Source organism: Onychostruthus taczanowskii, unplaced genomic scaffold, assembly GCF_017590055.1.
Source record: "Onychostruthus taczanowskii isolate IOZ18803 unplaced genomic scaffold, ASM1759005v1 scaffold179, whole genome shotgun sequence".
Taxonomy (NCBI): domain Eukaryota; kingdom Metazoa; phylum Chordata; class Aves; order Passeriformes; family Passeridae; genus Onychostruthus; species Onychostruthus taczanowskii.
In genome coordinates, this window is record NW_024499006.1 from 163842 (window position 1) to 184835 (window position 20994).

At 37.1% G+C, this 20994-nt stretch overlaps 1 protein-coding gene across 2 annotated transcripts in view; it reads left to right on the forward strand.

Moving 5' to 3' along the window:
• Nucleotides 1-20994, forward strand: part of POU6F2 (POU class 6 homeobox 2) — a 312199-nt gene that overhangs the window by 115360 nt on the left and 175845 nt on the right. The window lies entirely within an intron of this gene.

Consider the following 20994-nt stretch of genomic DNA (forward strand, 5'->3'; position numbering starts at 1 on the left):
AGGGAACTGAAAAATCCCAATATCTAATAGCCCTAATCTTAATTTTTTGTTTTTGGTGTCTTATAAAACTTTATGAAGATGAGGTGATGGAGAGCTGCATTTTAAGACATGGATATGCCATTGTTGGCACATGGTGATAGAACTATAGAGAAGAAACAACTTTCTCAGTTCCTTTTTTGAAACTAGAAATTATTTCAGGTCCTCTTTAATTGAGATCCTGAACTCATGTTTGGTAAAGACTTTTACAAATATGCTGTTTGAAGCCCCTAAACAAAGATCTTTTCAAAACCCATCAGCCAGGGTTTCCCCTCTCCCACCATGCCACTCTTCTTGATTTTTAAAAAGGACAAAAAACTTTTAAATACTATTATTAACAATTTATTGTTAATAATAGCAAAACCTTAGCATTTTTTAGATTTGCTGTTGAAAATGAGAATAAGTAAAGGTACACGTTTTTCTTGGTTTTGATTTCTTTGCATTGATGGAATATTGACTTGAAAATGTGCAGGTGAATGTTTATTAGTCATATCATTAATTGCCACCATGTTAATCCTGCAAACCAAAATACGAACCTCTTTTTAGAGAGAAATCCTATTGATATGGGTATGCACTGGATGAAAGATACTTTTGTTTGTATGAATGGACCTATTCACAAGAGTAAAGTCCCCTTGTAAAGTAGGAGTATGTTGGATCGGGTCTGTGGTATCAGCCTAGTTATTTGCAGAGGCACAGGGACACAGTGGAAGCAGAAGCAATTTCTTTTATATCGTGCATGAAAATCCATTCAGATTTCTAGAAGGGTCTGCTTTATTTCCACTTTATTAAATGTAGTCTTGCTTATCCTTATACCAATTGTGTGCGTGTGTCTGTTTTCTGAATGTATCTTCGTTTCTTTTATTGTAATATGGGAATATTGTATTTTGCAGTCTGTAAATTAGATATTGGATTCAATAGAGTGGCAGAACACGAGAGTGTTAAAAATGTCCAATTCCAGCAGTTGAAGCCAAGGGATGTTTAAAGCTTGGTGCATATAATGTTTATATTACATTAAGTACTGTGTTATTGCACAGGATGCTTATTGTTAGTGTCTGTAGGGAGAATCAGTTCCAAAGATTTCAATTTCAATAAACCGATTATGCAGTTCCACCACATGCAATTAGATGGTAGTAATGAAATGGTTATGAAGTCCCTTGGCATTCTGTAGTTATTTTTTTTTAAATTTTGTGAATAACATCAGGAGCATTCTGAAGGGAAGTGTTTATGTATTTATTTGTTATTGATCTAAAAAATACATTTAACATTACTAGTTATTACAACTCCAGTCTCAACAACAGGAAGGAGATAAGCTGTTCCCGCATTATTAAATGCAGGATGCCTTGGGAATCAAGAAGATTTATCCTTTATATAAATATATTAAATATTAATGAATAGTGATTACAGAAACTAATTTATAGCTGCATTTATTTTCTAGTAATCTCTCATTGCTTTATTCCTTTGTTGTAAACAATGGATATATAAATACAGAATCTTAACAAATACCTTGGATGACAGAATAATCTTGTCTACTGATCAGAGTGCTTTATGTACTTCTCTGGATGATACAGAGAGAGGATAAAGTGAAAAGAATGTGAATCCAATCAATGTTCTTTGGCTAAAGAAAAGAGGCATTTCACATCTTCTGAGGGGAGAAACAAGGACAATACAGGGAGAATTAAAAAATTATAAAGATTGCTGTCTTTTACTACAGGTTACACTTAGCCTTTTTTTTTTGAATACACTATAAATATCACCTCTCTTGAAAAGCCTAAAAATATCTTGTTTGCATTTTATCATCATTTTGTGTGGAATTTTTGAGTTTTTGCAGTGTGAAATTCTTTAGGTTCTTGGGAAGATAAATGCTTGCATTTATCTCATGTGCAACTTTTTGTCCCCACAGTTTTCTACCTTTCCAGATGCCAAAAATATTTATTGTTGTTTTGTGGTTCATTTTTCCTTTCATTTGAGCCCAGGTCTGAGCACAAAACAGATCCAGAGGAAAGGTCAGTTCCAATTCTGGCATGGATTTGTAGTATCATCTTGGTCAGGTCAATCTTGAGCAAAGTCACAGTCAATCTACTACCTGTGCCTGAGTTCCTCCATCATTGAAGTAGGTGGGGGACATCTTTTCTTCTCCTTTTTACTGGTCTAAACAATTAGATGCAGGGAGAGAAACTTTTCTGTTGTTTCAGATTGCTAGAACTAAGTCTTTGGAAAATAAGTTGGATGTGAACCATATCTTACTCTGTCTGACTGCATAGCTTCTAGACTTCCAAAATGTTTATGAACTCCCTTTTTTTCTTTCATTTTCCCCCTCTTTTTTAATGTAGATTACAGGATGGGAGAAACATGTATATGAAAGATGAAAGAGAGGAAAGAGTTCTACTATACGTTCTTGCCTTTCTTGTGTTCAAACTTTTCTGGGCTTCTCTTGGGAATAAGGCAAATGGATGAGTCTCAATATGAGGGCCACTAGAGATCTATGAGGAATTTCCACAGTTCTTACATAGACAAAGAAAAATAAGGCTTTTTGTCATTTTCTTTCCCTGATCATACCTAAAATTGGGTTATTACTATCTAACAGGAGGACTTTCAACATTCAGAAAGTGGGTTTTCAGTGATTAACTAGATTTGCAAACTTAAGTGTCCCTGGAAACTTCGCAAACAATAAATGCCTCCTCCTGTTAGCAAGGCATTTGAAGGAATTTGGGGAAGAAGGAAGAGGGGGGAAAAGACAGCCATGGACTTTTCCCACGAGCTCAGGCATGCAACAGAAATCACAATAAATTTTCCAAACAGTATGTCACAGAATGGTATTGTACATACACTAGCATGGCAAAAGGGATCTGGACAGTTTGATAATGGCAATCACTTGAGTTACTTTGTTGAGTTATTCTCACTGTAGCTAATGGTGGTGGAGAAATGTATATTCATTATCTTCTTCATGTTATCTTGATTGCATGTAAACAGTGGTTTCTCTCATTTGAATTGTCTGCTCGTGCCTGGTACAGATCTGACAAACAAGACACTTTCAAATGCATGATAAATTTATGATAAGAGGGATTTGCTGGATTCCAAGGATGATGTGACTATGTCTAAAGAAATATTTAAGTCAGATGTGGGACTCATATCCCTCATGAGGGAGACAAAGCATTTTCTGGGACCTTGGCAAACAGCAGTTTTCAAATGTTCCTCCTCATCTTTATTAGAAGGTGTCATGGTGTTGACATGGTGTATCAAACCTATGGCAATCAATTGATTTCTTTTTATTGAAATTGGTTAAATTTGTGTCACACCATGTAAAAGTTCACTGTCCATAGAGAGTATCCCTGGCTACTAGGATGGAGCAAATCTCTAGAGAGGGCAATTTCCCTTTGCAAAGTAAATGTATCTAATTCAGGATCAAAACTGCAATTTTACCAAACAGGCATGTATTCATCAAACAGGCATGTAAATCATCGAAATCCTTTTGTAATAATTAATTAATTAATTCATTAAATAATTCATTTATTTTTAATCAGCAGAGACGAGTTTGAAGGTAAAATTCTTAAGCACTCAGAACCAGGAAAACTTCCACGGGAATCCACACTGAGAACAGTGAATGCATTGGCCAACATGGAATTGAGCAACATGACAGCAAACAGAGGGCCAGGAAGGACTGCAGGGAGTCTGTTATTTTGACATCAATTCAGGCATGGTTTAGTATACAAAGTGGTACTATGGATCTTATCTCCTGGCCTGCTGCCAGGTTAATTTCCAAGCTCAATATTTCATTCTGCCAGCCTGAGTAATCCATGTTTTTGTGTGTCTGATTATACCAGCTCTGCTTGCTGTTTATGTAAGGCATGCTCTCCTCCATGTGAGAAGTCACACAATCCCTCTGTGCAAATTGCTGTGTGATTTGGAAGCAAGCAATAGTCCATGAGAAGAGAAGTTTTGACTTAGTCAAGCTGTCCTACTTTCTGGAATGAATATATGAGAAACCAAAGTTGTTGGACAGTGGGGTTTCCACTGTATTATATGGGTGCCTGTCCAAAAATTTGAGAACAAGTTCTTCTGTATGGTTTGCTGCTTGACATTTTTTCCAGTTCTTTCTAGCAGGACACGGTCTCACAGAATTGAGTTTTGGGGTCAGGATTGTAGGAATGACTGGTCCAATATATTATAAGTCACTTTATGTGTTTGAGCTGTTCACAGGAGTAGATGCCCAAAGATGAATGCTTTCTGAAGCAGCCATTAACACCTTCAGTTCAAGCTGAAATTGAACTGTTTAAGCTCCCCTCACTCTGCACTAGCCCTGCTCTGCCCTCTGCACTGAACTCATATGGTGACCTAGATTAGGGAGCCCATCCTGCCAATAAGATTATTTTTCATGTGTTCTCCCTACCAACTGTTAATGGGCACCCCACGTAAGGCATTGCACAGGTGCAATGAAAGGGATGCCAGCACATCATGATGTAGTAGATGCATAAAGACATGCAGAAATAAGTGCTGTTGTATCTTCATGTTCTTCACAAAGGACATGATGTTTAAGCACAAAAGCATGCAGAAGGGGTTTTGTTCAGCTTAATCCCTGTTCCTATACATGTTGGCAGAGTGACTAGTTATATTGAAATTAAACAGAAATGTTCACCCTTAAAATTGATCACTAAAAGACGTTGATTCATGCCTGCCTAATATAATGTGTGTCAAAATGACATCTACTGACTCCCAGCAGACCTGGAGGACAGTTAGATCTTCACAGGATTTATCTTTTTGAGTAATCCACTGGAACTCTTCTGTATTCAGCTGAACTGCATGAATGTCAGAGGGCAGAATCTGGCTGAGTGGATGTAAATTTGGGAAGTAATCTCCTACCCCTGGAATTGGCCTTTAAAAAAGAAAAAATTGAGAAAACCTCAAATATTTACTGAGAACTTCAATGGGAGAAAAACTAGTTGAAGGGGGTTTTTGCCTATTCTGTAATACAGACTAATATAGTCAGGTAATAATTATGTACTTTTTGCAGGTGAAACAGCTACATAAATTTCTCAAAGAATTTCGACCATAAATAACTGGAAAGTCTTCGCTAAGCACCATCATTCGCTGCTGAAATGACTAACAGCTATAATCATATTTTGCTAATCATATTTGTTCTAATGAATGTTGTGTTTTGTCATTTTTATTCATGATTTATTGGGAAGAAAATAATTCAAACCTATGACTCAAAAGGTATCCAGACCCAACCATCTTGCATCTGCTGTGCAAATGGGCCCTTACATCTTGATAGAGTGATGAACTTTTGAGTGAAAGTAGGTAGTTGTCTGGTGACACGGGGATTGGCTCAAACAGTTGTTAGTCTGTATAAACGGTAGTGAATGCCAAATAAATAATTTAGGGAAAAGGCCATGCAAAGTAGTAGTGTAGAAGCTTTTGAGCTTAAGGGATTGTAGTGATGCTTAAGATTTTGCACTGTTGAAGTGTACTTACTATGATGACAATGAGATATAAAAAATTCCGTCTATCACCTGGGAGCATTGCTACAGTCCCACCAGATGAGGTCGTGGACTATGGAAAATCCTTGCCAGAAGGGTTGCTTTGGTGAAACCCTTGTTCAGTATTCACTGGTCTTGTCTAATCTGTAGAGGATAGGAGTTTGATACAAAACCGACTGTGGAGCTGGCCTGTTTAAAAGAGTCCTTGTTAGTTGGAAAGATGATGGCTGTCATTACTGGTGCGTTCTCAGGTGTTTGCAGTAGCACATGCAAAGAGAAGACTGTACAGGTCAGATAAATGAGTACTTTTCAAAAATCCTGAATGTGGGCTGTGTTTGACTACTTAGTTTGGGATGTGAATTCACTCCTGGCCTTTATTATGTCTGGGAAATTGTTCCTTAAGATAATGGAGAAGAAAAAATCTCATGCTAGTAATGCTGTCAGCTGCTATTCCATGCCATTAGTATTTCTTGCCATTTATTAAAAGAGAGTGATAATTTCTTTAAGTTCATTGGCATTACGGTAGTAATGTCCAGTATTTTTGTGTTCCATCATCAGTAAAATCTATCAAATAATTTCAGGAAAATTACTGGATCCAGAACCTGCGAATTTTCTAAAGGAGGTACGAAAGGGGTGTTACTCTTCAGTCTGTGAGTCTGAGGACCCATGAAAAACAAGTTATTATACTTAGCCTGAGATTGTATAAATGGATCCACATCTGCTGCAGAAAAGTCTGGGGATTCAGAAACCAAAAGCCTGTGGTACATGAGGACTGAGAGCTGATTAAGCTTGCTCTGATATATGTCTTGGTTTATGGCACTGCTGTCCTGACATTTTGGCACTTTCAAGCATACCCCCTTGAGAATAACATCAAACTGGCACATATTAAAGAAGCAGAGAGTTGTTTGAATTCAGGTATTGGTTTGGAATCAAGTTGTCTGTAAAACTGTGAGGTACAAATGTGGTGGAAAACTCTATTTGGTTTTTGGTGGAGAGCAATTCAGTGAGATCTGACTTCCAATACAAACTCTCCTCTCCTCTCCTCTCCTCTCCTCTCCTCTTAAATCTTAAAAATATAAAAGTATATTAAAACAGGATAATGATAACAACACTTTTAATTACCTGCATTATTCCCATCAATTGGATAAAATTAAAATGGCAAAAGGATCTTGAAACAAAAAGATTTTATTTTCAAATGCAAATATACCTGTTGTTTTGTCCCAGGGTTTGCTCTCAATCCCCAAACACTGTAAACCCATGAAACCCAGGATTTGTGGTGGTTGTAATTGAACTCAATGTGTTACAACTGAAATTTGCTAGTCAATACAGAATTATTAGTAAAATCAAGATTTTCAGGGATGGATGCAGAGAGAGAAAGCTGTCTCTGGATTTTTTTCAGCATGACTTTCAGCCTTGCTCAGAGGCAATAAAATGAGATGACACTGGGAAGAAAATTACCTCACCAGAGCTTGTAGTTATTGTTGTTTTGAATGCTTATGCAGCTGCTCCACTGGAACAAGATTGATCCATTCCTTGGCAATGATCATTATATATCGTTTCATACAGCAAATGCAATGCTTTTCTTTTAAGTTGTCCTTTCTGATGGATGTTATTATGCTGAATCGTATTGCATTATATTGTAGTTCTGAAATATTTAGGTATTTGTGTTGCTAGTTAGTAGAAGAATAGAGTGTGAATATAATGTTGGGTTTGAAAACATTTGGCTTTGCAGGGTAGGAAAGTACTCATTGAAGATGAACTGCTCCTAATGAGGAAATTCTACTTGCTGTTCCAGCATGAGAGGGTGAATTGTATAGGGCCTTCAGCCTGCAGGATGCCCTGATGTGTTTTAACCCCTTGTGTTATTAGCAGGATGTGTCACCATTATTCTGACTTCCTCCACTGTTCCCATTTTAATACAAAATATCTTTTTATTCCAAATACAGAGTAATTAACAGAGAAAAAATACTGTTTAAAATTGCCTTATGTTCTACATTTGAGATTTTTTTCCCCCTAAGATCCACCCTGCATTTAAAAACATAAGCAATTAACCCATATATTTTTAATATTCTTGAAGCCACTCTTTCAAGGGTTTTTTCCAAGTATCCTCCCAAAGAGGAGGAAACAGCACAGAAAAGGGGGAAACAGAGCAGGAAAGAGAAGCCAACCCTTTGGAGCTCTGTACTTCAAAAGGAAATGAATGAAAGTTAAAATAGCACAACCTTTACCTAGATACAAGACATAAGTGTCAGTATTCTTTGCAGTGACTAAACCACTTCTTTTTTGTACTCCCTGAGTTGTGTCTCCCATAATGGGTCTGTCTGAAGTTCTGATATGAAATTATTTCAATGCCTGGAGCTCAAGAAGAGGGGCACACTCCTCATGCTGCCCGATGTTGTAGGTTGCCAGTGCCATGCTTTCACTCTACGAAGGATGGACCCTGCTCCTGTGGGTACAGTGTATGCACCCTCAAACAAGTCAGCTGTGACTCTGCCTTACTTGATGGTGGCCTAATATTTTGGGGAGCTATCCCTCAAAAACCTGATGCAGAATCATCAATGCCTACTGAAATCAGCAAGCACTGACTGGCATGCTGCTAGATGAACTCACATTCACCATGTCATTCTCCATCTGACTTCTAAGTCTGCTGCTTGTGGCTTAGGAGAACTGATATTTGTGCTGCTTGATGCCTTGCCTGGCATTTTGCAGCAACAGAGCCGCACCACAGCACTCTTCTGCTTAGCCTACTGGTATTTCAGAACAGCCAAACTGCAAGAGCTGTTGCTAAAGTGTCCCAGCATGGAAGTATAGGTAAGGACTGATCTTTGAGACCCCAGCTGCAGTGCAGGCTCCCCTGAGAACAAACAGAATTCCTGCTTGCAGACAGCTGTGATAACCTCCAGCCCCAGCATATGACAGAACACAACCACTATGCCATTCTGAAAGATCAGGACACATGCACTGTCATGGAGCCCAGTGCATAAGATCTCAAAGTCTGTAAAAGTCAGAATGCTTTAAGGAAACCTTCTTTAATACAAAGCAGCAGGCCTGTGTCTTACTGCCACAATTTGCCTCAGTGTTGCTATATGACATCAAATGAAACTTATGGAGGAGAAAATAACTGCCATGAAAGGAATTTTCATGCTGTTCACAATAGATATCACTTGTTATTAACTATCTAATTGCAGCTGTGCGGCTGCCAAGCTGGGTTTTTCAATACCAAACAAAGTTGTGTAAGCTAAAAGAAAATATTTAAATTCTTATGAAGCCTTGAGAAGCCTTGCAAAGTCTTGCAACCTCTCTGAGTAGTACCACACTACTATCCACAGGGGTATCTTACCCAGAAGCATAAAGAAGTGTCATTAGTTCTTCATGCTCAAGTTTATTTCAGTAGACTGCTCACAAGTGTAGGCTAACAGAGAGTAGGAATGTATTGCTACTGTCTGCTGTTTTGGGCAAACCTTTTCTGTGGTCATTTTTCAAAAAGAAAGGATTCAGAGGATGCTGTTGTAAAACACGCACTTCCCGTGTTTCTCTACAGGTAATCTATAGGCTGTTGGAGCCATGGAGAAAGGGTTTGCATTTGTCCTGCATCCAGTGCTTCACAGAAATCTCATCCAGAAGCCAAATGAAGAGTTAGGATACATTTCAGCAGTGAACCAAGAGAGCAGCATCAGACCAGGAAAATTTTTGTTGATAACAGAGCATGTGCTCAGCTAGCTAAGGAGAATGAAAGAAAAAGATATTGTATCTATAAGTCTTATTAAGCCTGTGGGTGTGCATTAAGAACTTAACTCAATTTGAAAAATGCTGCCCAAATTTGTTTCTACTGTGCGTAAAGTGTTTCTAAGCCTCAGATGAGCCATTATATTTATCCAGCATGACATCTGTTAAAATATTTTTGAATAAGGAGCCTGTATGGAGCATACATAATAAGATAGCTTTTGTGAGAATATTTGTATTCCTGATAGATGACAATGGCTCATTTGGAGCCCTCCCAATTTTACACTTTAAAGGAGTTTAGGAGGTATGCTAGATCCCAGATGAAAACCCACAAGAAAATGTAATTAGCGGAACAAAATTTAGTGCATTTGCCTCACGGCTACTTTTTACATTGCAGCAGTTTTGCTGTTAATTTTCCTTCTTCGAAGTACTAAAAACAAGGGATTTTTGAGCTGAGGATCTAATCACATTACAAAATCAAGCCTTGTTTCCCAGTCTTTTCATAAATTTTTTTTTCTTCAAAGAAAGAAACCTGATCTGCTTTTCATTAAGAAAATAAAACAACCAGATTCATAAACCTTGACCTTGGCTTGTAATCTGGCAGAACCCAGCTAACGGAAACACTGACTGAAATAGAATGGACAACTTTCTTGAGTAAAGATTTGTAGAATTGTACTTCTTGTTCACCAAGTTTCAGGCCAAAACAAATTTTATGGCCAAGTTATAAATATTTGAAAAACGTGAAGCACAATGGAAATGCTGACACAACCTTAACCTCACAGACATAAGCTGCTCAGTGGTATAGTCTGGCAGTGCTGTTTTGAAAATGGTTATATGATAATGTAATTCAGGCCTGAAGAACTTTTAGCTAAATGTATCCACATGAACCTAATTTACTTAGACATTAATACAATCATTCACATTCAAAATCTATAGTACTTTGACGTATAGAACAAGACAGTTTCTTTCTCCCTGATTTATATCAGTGAGATACAGTACACAATAAATAGGATGAGTATCAAATCACTGAGGTGATGCTTTTTCAGTCTTCCGATCACTATTTACTGAACAGTACCACAAGAGCTATATCCTTCAGAGTGTTAATATGTAACCAGAACAAACAGAGAACATAGGAAAGGCGGAGAAAAGTTAGATATATAAGCAAGAAAAAGTGAGTTATTGATTTTATTGACTGGTTTGTTAACTTCTGACATTGCAATAAAGGCTTATTTATTTGTATACAGAAGACTCAATTACATAGATACATATTATTTAAACAACTGGGTTATTTACAGGAGAATTACAGTTTCATAAATAATACAGACCTGCATTTCTCAAGATGATGTTTATCCATTGTTACCACTTAGTGAGTTGTGGTATCCACAAATGCTCTTTGGAGGAAATTCATTAGAATAATGTTAAGTAAAACCCCTGCTATTGTAATAATACAATGTCCAAGGTACACATTAGCACATACAAGCTGTGTTCTTCATAATGACTGAAATACAAATTATTGCATCCTGCTTTCTATGACTGGAGGAAGCAGCATGCTAGCAGTACTTGCCACTCCAATTGACATGCTCCTTTAGTCCAGGATTGCTCTGACAACCCTACGATACTCTGCATGTGGGATGAGAAAAGGTGGTGAAGATCCCACAGGAAATGGTTGGGCATGAGCCTAAGTCTTCCTTTAGCCAGATTAACACCTGATTTTTTTTCCTTTATGAGAGCTGTAAGGAACATACAGTAGACGTATTGGCTATTTCAAACCAGCCCTAGCTATCTTCATAAAACAGCTTCTCTTGGCAGAGAAGCAACACAGCTGTGTTAGAGAGGCGCAGAGCTTGTGCCTGTAGAGCACCATGTGAGCATAACTGTGTGTCTTCCACACCAAGACTGGCTTCTGTTTGCTCATTTGGGAGTATGGACAAAGTTAAAGTCTGTTTGTCTATATGTACATTTAAATGTTATCTTTATATTTTGTAAATATAGCTAGGCTCTTCTAAAGGGCTGGATGAGTCTAAGTCAGATGCCAGAGTTCTTACAGAATAGTTTTAAAAGCATTTTTAGAAGGAATCAATGATTACTTTTTGCCCAACTCCAAATTATGTTTAGTAGGCATGGAGACATAGTCTGAGATCTGACATAATCCTCAAAGTAAGTAATATGACAAATGGAAACTGATGCTGGTTTTGTGTTGTTGAGTAATGGAGTTAGAATAATGACAGAACAATTATATAATAGTATTCTGCAAAGCTCTCACTTGACTTTAAGTGGAAGTAAAATCATGGAAATTAGGAGGACAATAAAATAACGCTTTGCAAAAAGGATAAAGAAATAGTGTTACCCAAGCCTATTAGTGACATAACACACTATGAATGCACTTAAATTAATAGAAACTTTTTTACCAGTAGTTATTTTTCAGTTACTGTAATGCTGAAAAAATAAACAGAACAATAATATAAAAACTGAAAATTATGTAGGAAACTGATTTGTTTAAATTATGTATCTATATTTAGAGACGCGTATGAATATATGCGCACACAAGTATTCGTGTGGATTAGAAACATCTTGTTCCATAAAATTGAATCCTGTTAGGATGTGTCGCAGTGCTCTATTTGAAGCAAGTTGCCTGCCACTTGCTATTTTGGCAAAGCTAAGTCGTATGGCCTCTTTTTGCTTTTTTGATTCTTCATGGCCTGTTGTTACAAAGAGGTCTCATCATGACAAGACATTTCCAACCAAGAGATCTTTTAATGAAATTCAGCTGTCCTGGGATGTATGCATCTTACATGTAAAGCTTTTTTAGCCTTTGCTATATTCTCAAACCATTCCTAGGAAACTAATCCAACACATTTATAATCCAGTGGGAGTTTGACTCACATAAAGGCAAGATAAACATGTTACAGGAACAGTGTCCAAATGTTTGTCAATTACACGGTTATTTCTGTGGAGGTCTATTTTGGGGTATTTTCAGTGTAGAAAAGACTACTTTAGTGGCTGCTACAGAGTGGTTTATTATCACTGACTGGGAAATATCTCCTCAAAACCAGATACTGATGATGTTGGCTGCTAACCTTTTGTATTTTTAGCTTTTGATCTATGGAGGAGGGAAGGACTGAAGGGGTGGGGAGGGGTACAAACCAAAAGCTCTTGGTGTGTGGTGTAAACTTAGTTTAGTCATGGTAAGGCTTGACATACTTTGCAAGACCTGGTTGTAAGACTGAATGCTCTTTAAAAACATAGATATATAGTGGCAAAAGCTCCTGGAAAAATTGTAAACAGCCACTACAACCGATTTCAGACAATAATAAAGAGAAGGAAGTTAATTCAATTCATGATTTATGAGATCTGGAGGTCTGCATACCATAAGTTTCTGCAGATTCCAGCCAACATTTTCATTTGAAATAATGTCTCACTCTGCTGAGCCACATCATGAGAACTTGCTGCAGGTATGAAATGGTACCAGTGGCTTTTGAAAGGCTGTTGTATTTTTGTAGCTGGGACTTTGCGAAGATACATGTACAGCTAAATAGATTTATAATGAGGACCTACCACTTTTGTGATGTAGTTGGATCTGCGAGTGTGAGATCTCCTGCATACAGAGTTGCTGCCACTGTTAAGGGATCTCAGCTGGACTTCTACTATGCCACTCTGTGAGATGGCTCTTTCAGGAGACTCAATAAAGCCTGAACAGCTGAACAATCTGTAATGAGGCACTTGATGGAGCTGCCCCACAGGGCTGTGTAAAGACCACGGCAGACAGTGTAAAATTGTTAAAGACATTGCAGGGATGAAACCAGTGAACTCAGTAGCAATGGTGATAAACCAGTGTTGTTTTACCATACTTGCTGGTCAGATTGCCCCAGTAGAAGTTAACATATATTATGGGGTATGCTTTGCTGAGCAGTGACTCTTCTGTGAGGTGTTTTTACTAGGTTTATTTGAATACTTCCTTCCTTAACTGGATGTTCTCCTCTCACCAAACTGGGTGATTTGAATTTTTTAACAAGTTCTCATCAGACTGATAAAATACTAGGTTCATTTTCTTCCCACCTTACAGCTTTTTCTTTCCAGTCCCTTGTCAAAGTAGTGAGTTGAATTACTGTCACTGGCTACCTACTGTGCCCTCTCTGTTGAAATTAGTCTATCAACGTAGCTTGTAAAAAGCAAAATTTGTCAGCCATACTATGCTTTTCTTCCACCCAGAAGCCTGAATTACTGTGCACCAGAGATCGTCTACATGTATTGCCTGGCTTTCAGTAGGCTGTAGTGCCAGCAGCCAAACACACATTAAGTAATGTGTGCAGGGTTCCTCAGGCAAACAACAATATATATCATTAAAAGATATCTTCATAGTCTGGCTTATTTGGGGGAAGGGTTCAGAAGTCAGGTGGGGAGGGCGAGTGTGGGCAAGTCGGGCTTTTGATGGAAAGCTTGCCTTCTTCCCTATTAGGAATTAAACTGATATGCATAGGCAAACACTGTAAAAAATCCTAAAGAAATCTAAGGTAGCTATAAAGATGGCAATCTGTAACAGTTGTTACAAAATAGATGTTCTTTAATGTGCTCACTCTTTGGCATTTAGTAAACTTCCAGGGATGGGAAGAAAGGAAAGTTTAATTAGAGAAGCTTCCTTGCCTTCTTAGCTAGGGATCAGCTGCTCAACATGAAATAATAATGCATTCAACTATCCATCTTCTGTTAAGTCACCTTTATCACCACTGCATTCGCCAGCACTAACAGCAAATAGTGAGTATAAAATGTTGTATGAATTCAGAGAATGATAGGGTCTTTGTGGCCTTAATATTTGTGCTAATGCATACAGTATAAAAGGAACTAGAACTCTCAATATGAAGGGTCCTACTCATAAAAAATGTATGTACCACTAACAAGGGACTTTTATCCACTGTACTTAGTGGATGAAGAAAAGTAGAATGAGTCTATTTTGAATAAAGAACATAATTTTGCAATTATATCCCTTCACCTTTTCTACAGTAGCAACACTTCTTTTCTCACGTGGGTATATGGTGGAAGTGGAAGAATATTCATATAGGCACCAATAAGAAAAAAATTCACATATGGTAAAGAGAAAAAGGAAAAGATGAGACAATGAGAGGAGCAAAAATAAAGATGAGAAAGAAGAAAATTTAAGGTTCTTGGAAAAACTGAGATTTTGAGTTATTTGTGACTTTGTGCCTTGGTACAGTAGATTTTTTTGGGGTGGTAATTATAACTTGTGGTTGCCCAGAAGTCCTCTGTAACATGAATCACTTTAATAGTCTGATTTTCATTATAAAGTGTCATGGAGTTTTAATGTTATCAGTCCTAATCCAGAAGGATGCAGGTGCATAAACACAAACCAAGCTCTGTGCATAGGGGTAATGAGGACAGTGATTTCAGCTACTGCATGTGCCTTGTGGGAAAAGATCCTTTAGGAGGAAATATCTCCAGGGACCAGGCAAAGACAGTATTCTATACTCTGGCAGAATGACTTTGAGCTCTCCAGATGATTTTAGTAGCTTTGCAGTAGCAACTAGAGGCAATTTCAGATAAATATAAAACTGTGGTGTTTTACTTACTTAAGTACTGAATGATACACTCAGTAAAGCAAATCTGCTCTATTCATACTGCTGTCTAATTCAATGCATTTCCAATATAGGATTTTTAGCTCTTCTGTATAGGATATTGTGTTGACATATATGTCAATATGGTAAATCAATATACCATTACTTTATCACACCACAAACATTTTCAAAGGTAAACTAGAAGGACTTTGTACATAGATAGGAGAAAATTAAGAATGAGAGCTATGTATGTTGACACAATCTGACATTGTGGAAGATGTGCACAGCATTTGTATGTTGTGCTGAAATGACTGAACAGTAAAATCATAACATCAACATTGCAATTTCATTAGGTTTCAGAGTTAACAAGTGCTAGTAGTAATTCTGCACACATCCAGAATTCTACACACTAGTTTGTGTCTTTTTGTGAGGTTGAAATTACTGCCTAAAAATAAAAAATTAAAAGTACAGGTCAGCAGAAAAAGATTAATTGCTTAATTGTCTGTGTGATAACCTGATACCTAGGGAAATTTTATACAATCCAAAGGAGTGAATTTTGTTTCACATCTCGGTCATGACTGGAAAGAGACAACTGTCTAACAAACTAAATATGGAAGGTCTAAGCTTAAATTAATATCTTTCAGTGGGAGAATCATTATTCTAATATAATTTATGAGATTGATTTTCTTTGCTGAGGTAGCAGCAATATCTCATCTCCTCTGATAACCACAGGAAAATATTCATGTAAAATGGAATCAGCATAAAATCTCAATTTTGTCTCCTGCAAGTATTGTAAAATTTAGGTGTGTTTGTGAAATTTTGTGTAACAAACTGATTACTAAGGTTTCACAATGAGGTAGTTTATGCTTGCTTCCTCCTGACATGTTCAAACTCTGATGCAACAGGAAAATGAAAACAGTGAAATTAAGAGCCAAAATGTGGTGGTTTGTGGCAGAATGAAGAAGGAGTGTTATACTTATTTTTTTTTATTATCAGTTGAATATTTCTTTCTGCTATTAAATTTTGTTCAGCAAGATTGCTCTTGGTATAATTGCTGAGAGTTAAGGTTTCATTTAGTGAAGAACTGGGTTACTTTAATCAGAGATGATGGACTTTCACACACCATACCTGATCATTTGAATCATATTAGTTGGTCTATTTACTTTCCTTCAAAAGTTTTTTTTCCTCTTGATTATGATATAAATGCAACAATGTTTTGCTCAGATTGTTTAGTTTATTATTTTTTTAGTTTTAAAAATGTAAGACTTTTTTCTCATAGGCAGTATTTTTACTTTAATGATTTAATTCTCGAAGCTGTATCTTTAATGTGAGTTGTCTCAGTGAGTATGAAAATAGTCTACTTTTGATTTCTTATTGTTATGGTTGCTGAGAGATAAATACAAGTAATTTATTGTCGCATTGTGGAACTAGCTAAAGATTTAATATCAACTGTTGCTTTGCATTTAAATATTTTCTTATATCTCAGAAGGATTTATATATTCTTTTGATCACTGAAAATCTAGTATTATTGAATTTGATCCAGCTCATTTTTCAAAGCATTTAGTGCTAAGGAGAGATGGTCCAGCATATCCCTGGTTTTGATACGAATGTGAGACATATTGAATCCATTCATGAAGACCATGAGGTAGTTGTTCATATCCAGGTCATCTGCTGAGATTAGTCCTATGCTTTGGTGTGAGCATTGGCTTTGGGTGAGCTTTGGTGCAGAGTTTGAGAAGAGATGCCAGGGTGCATCATGCCTTTGAGCAGGCACAAGCGCACATGTGCAGAAGAGCCAGGGTAGAGCTGGACGTACAAGTTCAATGCACTCCATGCTGTGATGCTGTTCTGTACCATTTTCCTGTCAGCTGCAGGTTCCTTGTAAGCATGAGAGACCAGGTGAGACAAGGGAAGCTTGGACAGGCATTGCATCCAAGTGAGGATGCTGGGGAGCATGTGCAGGTTCACATTGTCAGAACTGCTGTACCCCTGGAGCAGCCAAGGAGTTGCAGGGCAGTTTTGTGTTTTGACCCATGCCTTCCTGAACAGTGGATCTAGAGCTGAGGAGATCTGCTAAATTGTGCTTATTTGAGAATCCATATTGGAGTCTCTTTTCCCCATTAGTTGTAAAGTGAGGCATTGGAGCATTCTCGCCTTCACAGGGCACTGGGAGACACTAAGAAATGAGTTACCTGTTGTGTTGCTGAAAATGTGTAAGAAACAAAATGGAAGCAAACCTTTTATAATCAGTACATTTACAGCTGTAAATTTGTATGAAGCTTGGTGGCCTTGAGATGTGGATTTTCTTTTTCTTCTGATGTTTCTCTTGTTGTTTTCTCTTTTCTAAACCAGATATTGTGCAACATGGCTTTTCACTTGGTTTGTGGATTTTTTTACTCATTTTGATAAGGGGAGAAGAAGGTTGCCTTTGTTTTACTTAGCTTTATTTTAAATAATGTTTTATTTTAAGAAGGCTATTTTAGAGTGTTTACAGTGCACTTCAGTTTTTTTAATTGTGTCATGCCCTTCCAGTCCCTTGGTAGATGAGAAGTATGTATTATATAATTTATAATTAATTTATGATGAATCACATATGATGAATACTCCTTATTAAATATTAAAGCCTTGTCTACAGTCATGGCAGTACTATGGCAATGGCATTCCTGTCTGTTCATATGGTACTATTGAGCAAACTCATTGACTCTAGGCTGTGTTGTCAGGACTCAGTTGTTACAAGAGCCCTGCCTAGGCAAACAATGTTAAGGAGAATTGGCTCTCTTTTCAGAGTAGCAGCCCTGCTATTGCCTTCCCCCTGCCCCTTGTGCGCCAGGAGTTGGGGTTGTAATGAGAGTACAATTTCTGCAAAACATAGCTAGAAGCAGAGATGGTACTGCTGATAGTTCCCCAGCTCCATAGGGGTTGTTATAAGTCCTGATTCCTTGCTGACAGACCCCTCACTGGCAGAAGGCTAAGCGGAGTTGGAGAATAACCTAACAGGAGGTAACAGTAGGCCTGGATCAGACAAGCTAGGCTAGATTTTGACGGTCCATTTTTATTAGTGAGGACTGGAATTTGGACAAAGGAATCATTTACCTGCAGAGGTCGTTCCAGCATCTGGAATTAACCAACTCCCAAATAAACCCAGTAAAATAGTGGTGAGAAACAGTGTAGGGGATTGTGTGCTGCCAGTTTAGGGCAGTTGGTCTTAATGAAGGCATTTTTCCAAATTCATAGCAATGAATCTCTGAAGCAGAAATAGTAGAGAAATCAGAAATAGAGCTCCCTGACTTCTCTGAAATCAGGGGAATCCCCCCAGTCAGAAATATAAGGCAGAAAAGAAAAAGTAGCCTTCTAGTGATGTTTTGTGCTCTGCCTTGCCTTCTACAGAGTGTTGACCTGTGTGTGTCAGTGAATGCAGCATACAGCAAGGAAAAAATGCTGTCACTGTGTGATGCAACAGACATCACCCTGAAATTCTTGCTTCACTGTATTTAGTGCCAGCCCAGCAGGCAGATTTTCTTGTATATTTTCTTGACTCTTAAGTGTTTGTTATAGCAGGTAGATTAGAAGGGGCAGGAGAGATCTGAGAATTTCAGGCAGAGAATACAGGATTGATAATTTCATATAGGATGCCATATAAGACTACATGAAAGTGTGTGCTGTTTTCCTGAGATGACCGCATCCTATGGCAACCAAATTAGGAGCAGCAGGCAAAGCATGTGAGCCCTGAAATAAAAAAAAAACCAAAACAATCATATGTGGTGAGTAACTGTGTGGCAGGAATGTAATCCTATATGATTTCAGTTAGTACAATGAAAAAGGAAGGCAGTGTAATTAATTTTGGCTTGATGGTCCAATATAACCAACTTCTGGCACATAAAGATTGTGTGATCAAATATTGAAAAATCCTTACGCCACAGTTAAAGGAAATCAGTAGTTCTTTGGACGGGCACCATGGAAGAAAGAATACTAAAACACAGGCATATTACTTCAGAACTTCTTACATATTTTCTGAGAGCTCAAGGTATAAAAATTTCAATAAAATCTAATTCTAATGACTTTGGTTTTGCTCTTTTCCCAAAGATTTCATTGGGTGATTTAATGATATGACACATTATCAGGAGCTTGTTTTAATATTGATTAAATCACACACGTAGGCAAAACTCACAGCCCTTAAAATTACATAAACAAAATTGACTTATAAGATTTGATATTAATGGGGAGTGATATCTTCATTGGTATTGAGCCTTGGATCTAATGTCACTTTATACATACAGATGTGAAAATTAAAAAAAAAAGACCATAACACTATGTAAAAATTACCCAAGGAAAAATTGTGTTTAGTAACATAGTACTTTCTTTTGTATAGGAGGAAATCATACTGGGGAAACCCTGTTTTTTGTCTTAGGGGTGGCATCAGCACTAGAATTATTATGCATTTGAAAGAAACAGTTTTCACTGAATTGTGCCTATCTAGTTATGTTTTTCTCTTTTCATTTAACTTGAATGAGTAAATTGCAGATAAAAAAATTTAGTGACTGTATCTTTTTGCATGTTACTAAGCAGTTGTTGGAATCCTCACTGATTATAGTAGGTCAGCTTATTCTCATTATTAAATGACAATGGTCATTAAAATTGCAAACATATTTCTGTAGAATTCCTTTTATAAAATGTCAGCAAGTTTGTATGTTTTTATTAGTTCCAAATCAGATATTCCAATAGATCATTTGTAAGTATTCCCAGAGCAATGTCCATTTCTGAATTTTTGAGGCCACACAAAGATATTACAAATTAATCAGATTTTCAGATTTCTGCATAATAAGTCTGCACATTTATTGTTTAATCCAATTCTAAAATGCTGTTATGATTGACAGCTTGCTGCAGAGATGGAAGTCAATTGAATAATATGTAGCAGTCAATTTTATTTGAACCTTAATATGGTGAAGGTGGGGTTTTTTTCCACATTTCCATTATTTATAAGTTGTTCCCCTTGGAGAATATATAAAAGAATTTGTTTTAAATGAGCTGATAATACCCTCTTTAAAATTTATGACAGAATTGTATCCTTTTTCCTTACAGCACAAGGATGAGCCAAGAAACTGTTTCTGAATTATCTTGCTATTCATAGGACAAACATTAGAAAAGAGCATCTTGTTAAGGTTTAGTCGGAATGGAATTTCAACCACTCATCAAAAAAAAAAAAAAAAACAAACAAAAAAAAAAACCCAAAAAACCAAAACAAACAAACAGACAAAAAAACACACAAAAAACCCAAACAAACAGACAAACAAACAAACAACAAAAAAAAAACCCAACAAAACCAGAAGATATTGTACCAATCAGAAAACCTGATGCCATTACCAGGGTTTTCTTTATAAGAGACCGTAGTACTCTTGCAGCTACATATGATACTTGCTGTCATTCTTACAACCTCAAAAATTAATGTAGGCCTGATCATCATTACTGAAAAGTTGGGAATCAGTTGAGCCCTTCACCCAGAGGAAATGGAGGATTGGGATGTAGTTTTGAAAACATCTTGGTACTTTCTTACAACTGACAGGATGTTTTTATTTTTCTTCCTCCCTTTGAAATCTGTATTGCAGATTTCAGCAAAATTTAGCAGGGCTGGACCGTGTTCTATGCTTAGCAAGTCATTAGTGTCCAGCATATCATTTGATTGTTGGATATTGATCATCTCAATAAATGCTGGAAATCCTTGGTTTTGCAGAATTTTGCTAATCCTCCACATGCAATTAAAAAAATTAGCTGTCATATGGAAGCATATTAGTTTTCATAGTACCTTTTTATTGTGCATGGTAGAGCCTTTGCTGCCTCAGTAACTGACAAAAGAAAATACTTTATTAAGATAGAAAGTAGATGTGACTTGATTGTTTTTCAGATAATTTTTGCTTTCAGAAATTGCAATGGTTGATGCTCACCTAAACATAAAAAAATGCAGTTCCTACACACACGGAGTGCTCATGTGCTGTATGTAAATTGATGTATAATGCAACCCACATTAGCTGGGTTGATGATAGCTTCAGTTTCACTGCTGTCAGATTTCTGTAACTCTTTGAATGAGCTGGCTGGTCTGAATGAACGTTAGCATAATTTATGCAGCTGATAAGCCATTTGAGTGCTTGAGTTATTGATAAAGCACTTTAACACATCATTTTCAGCTTCATGTTATGTGA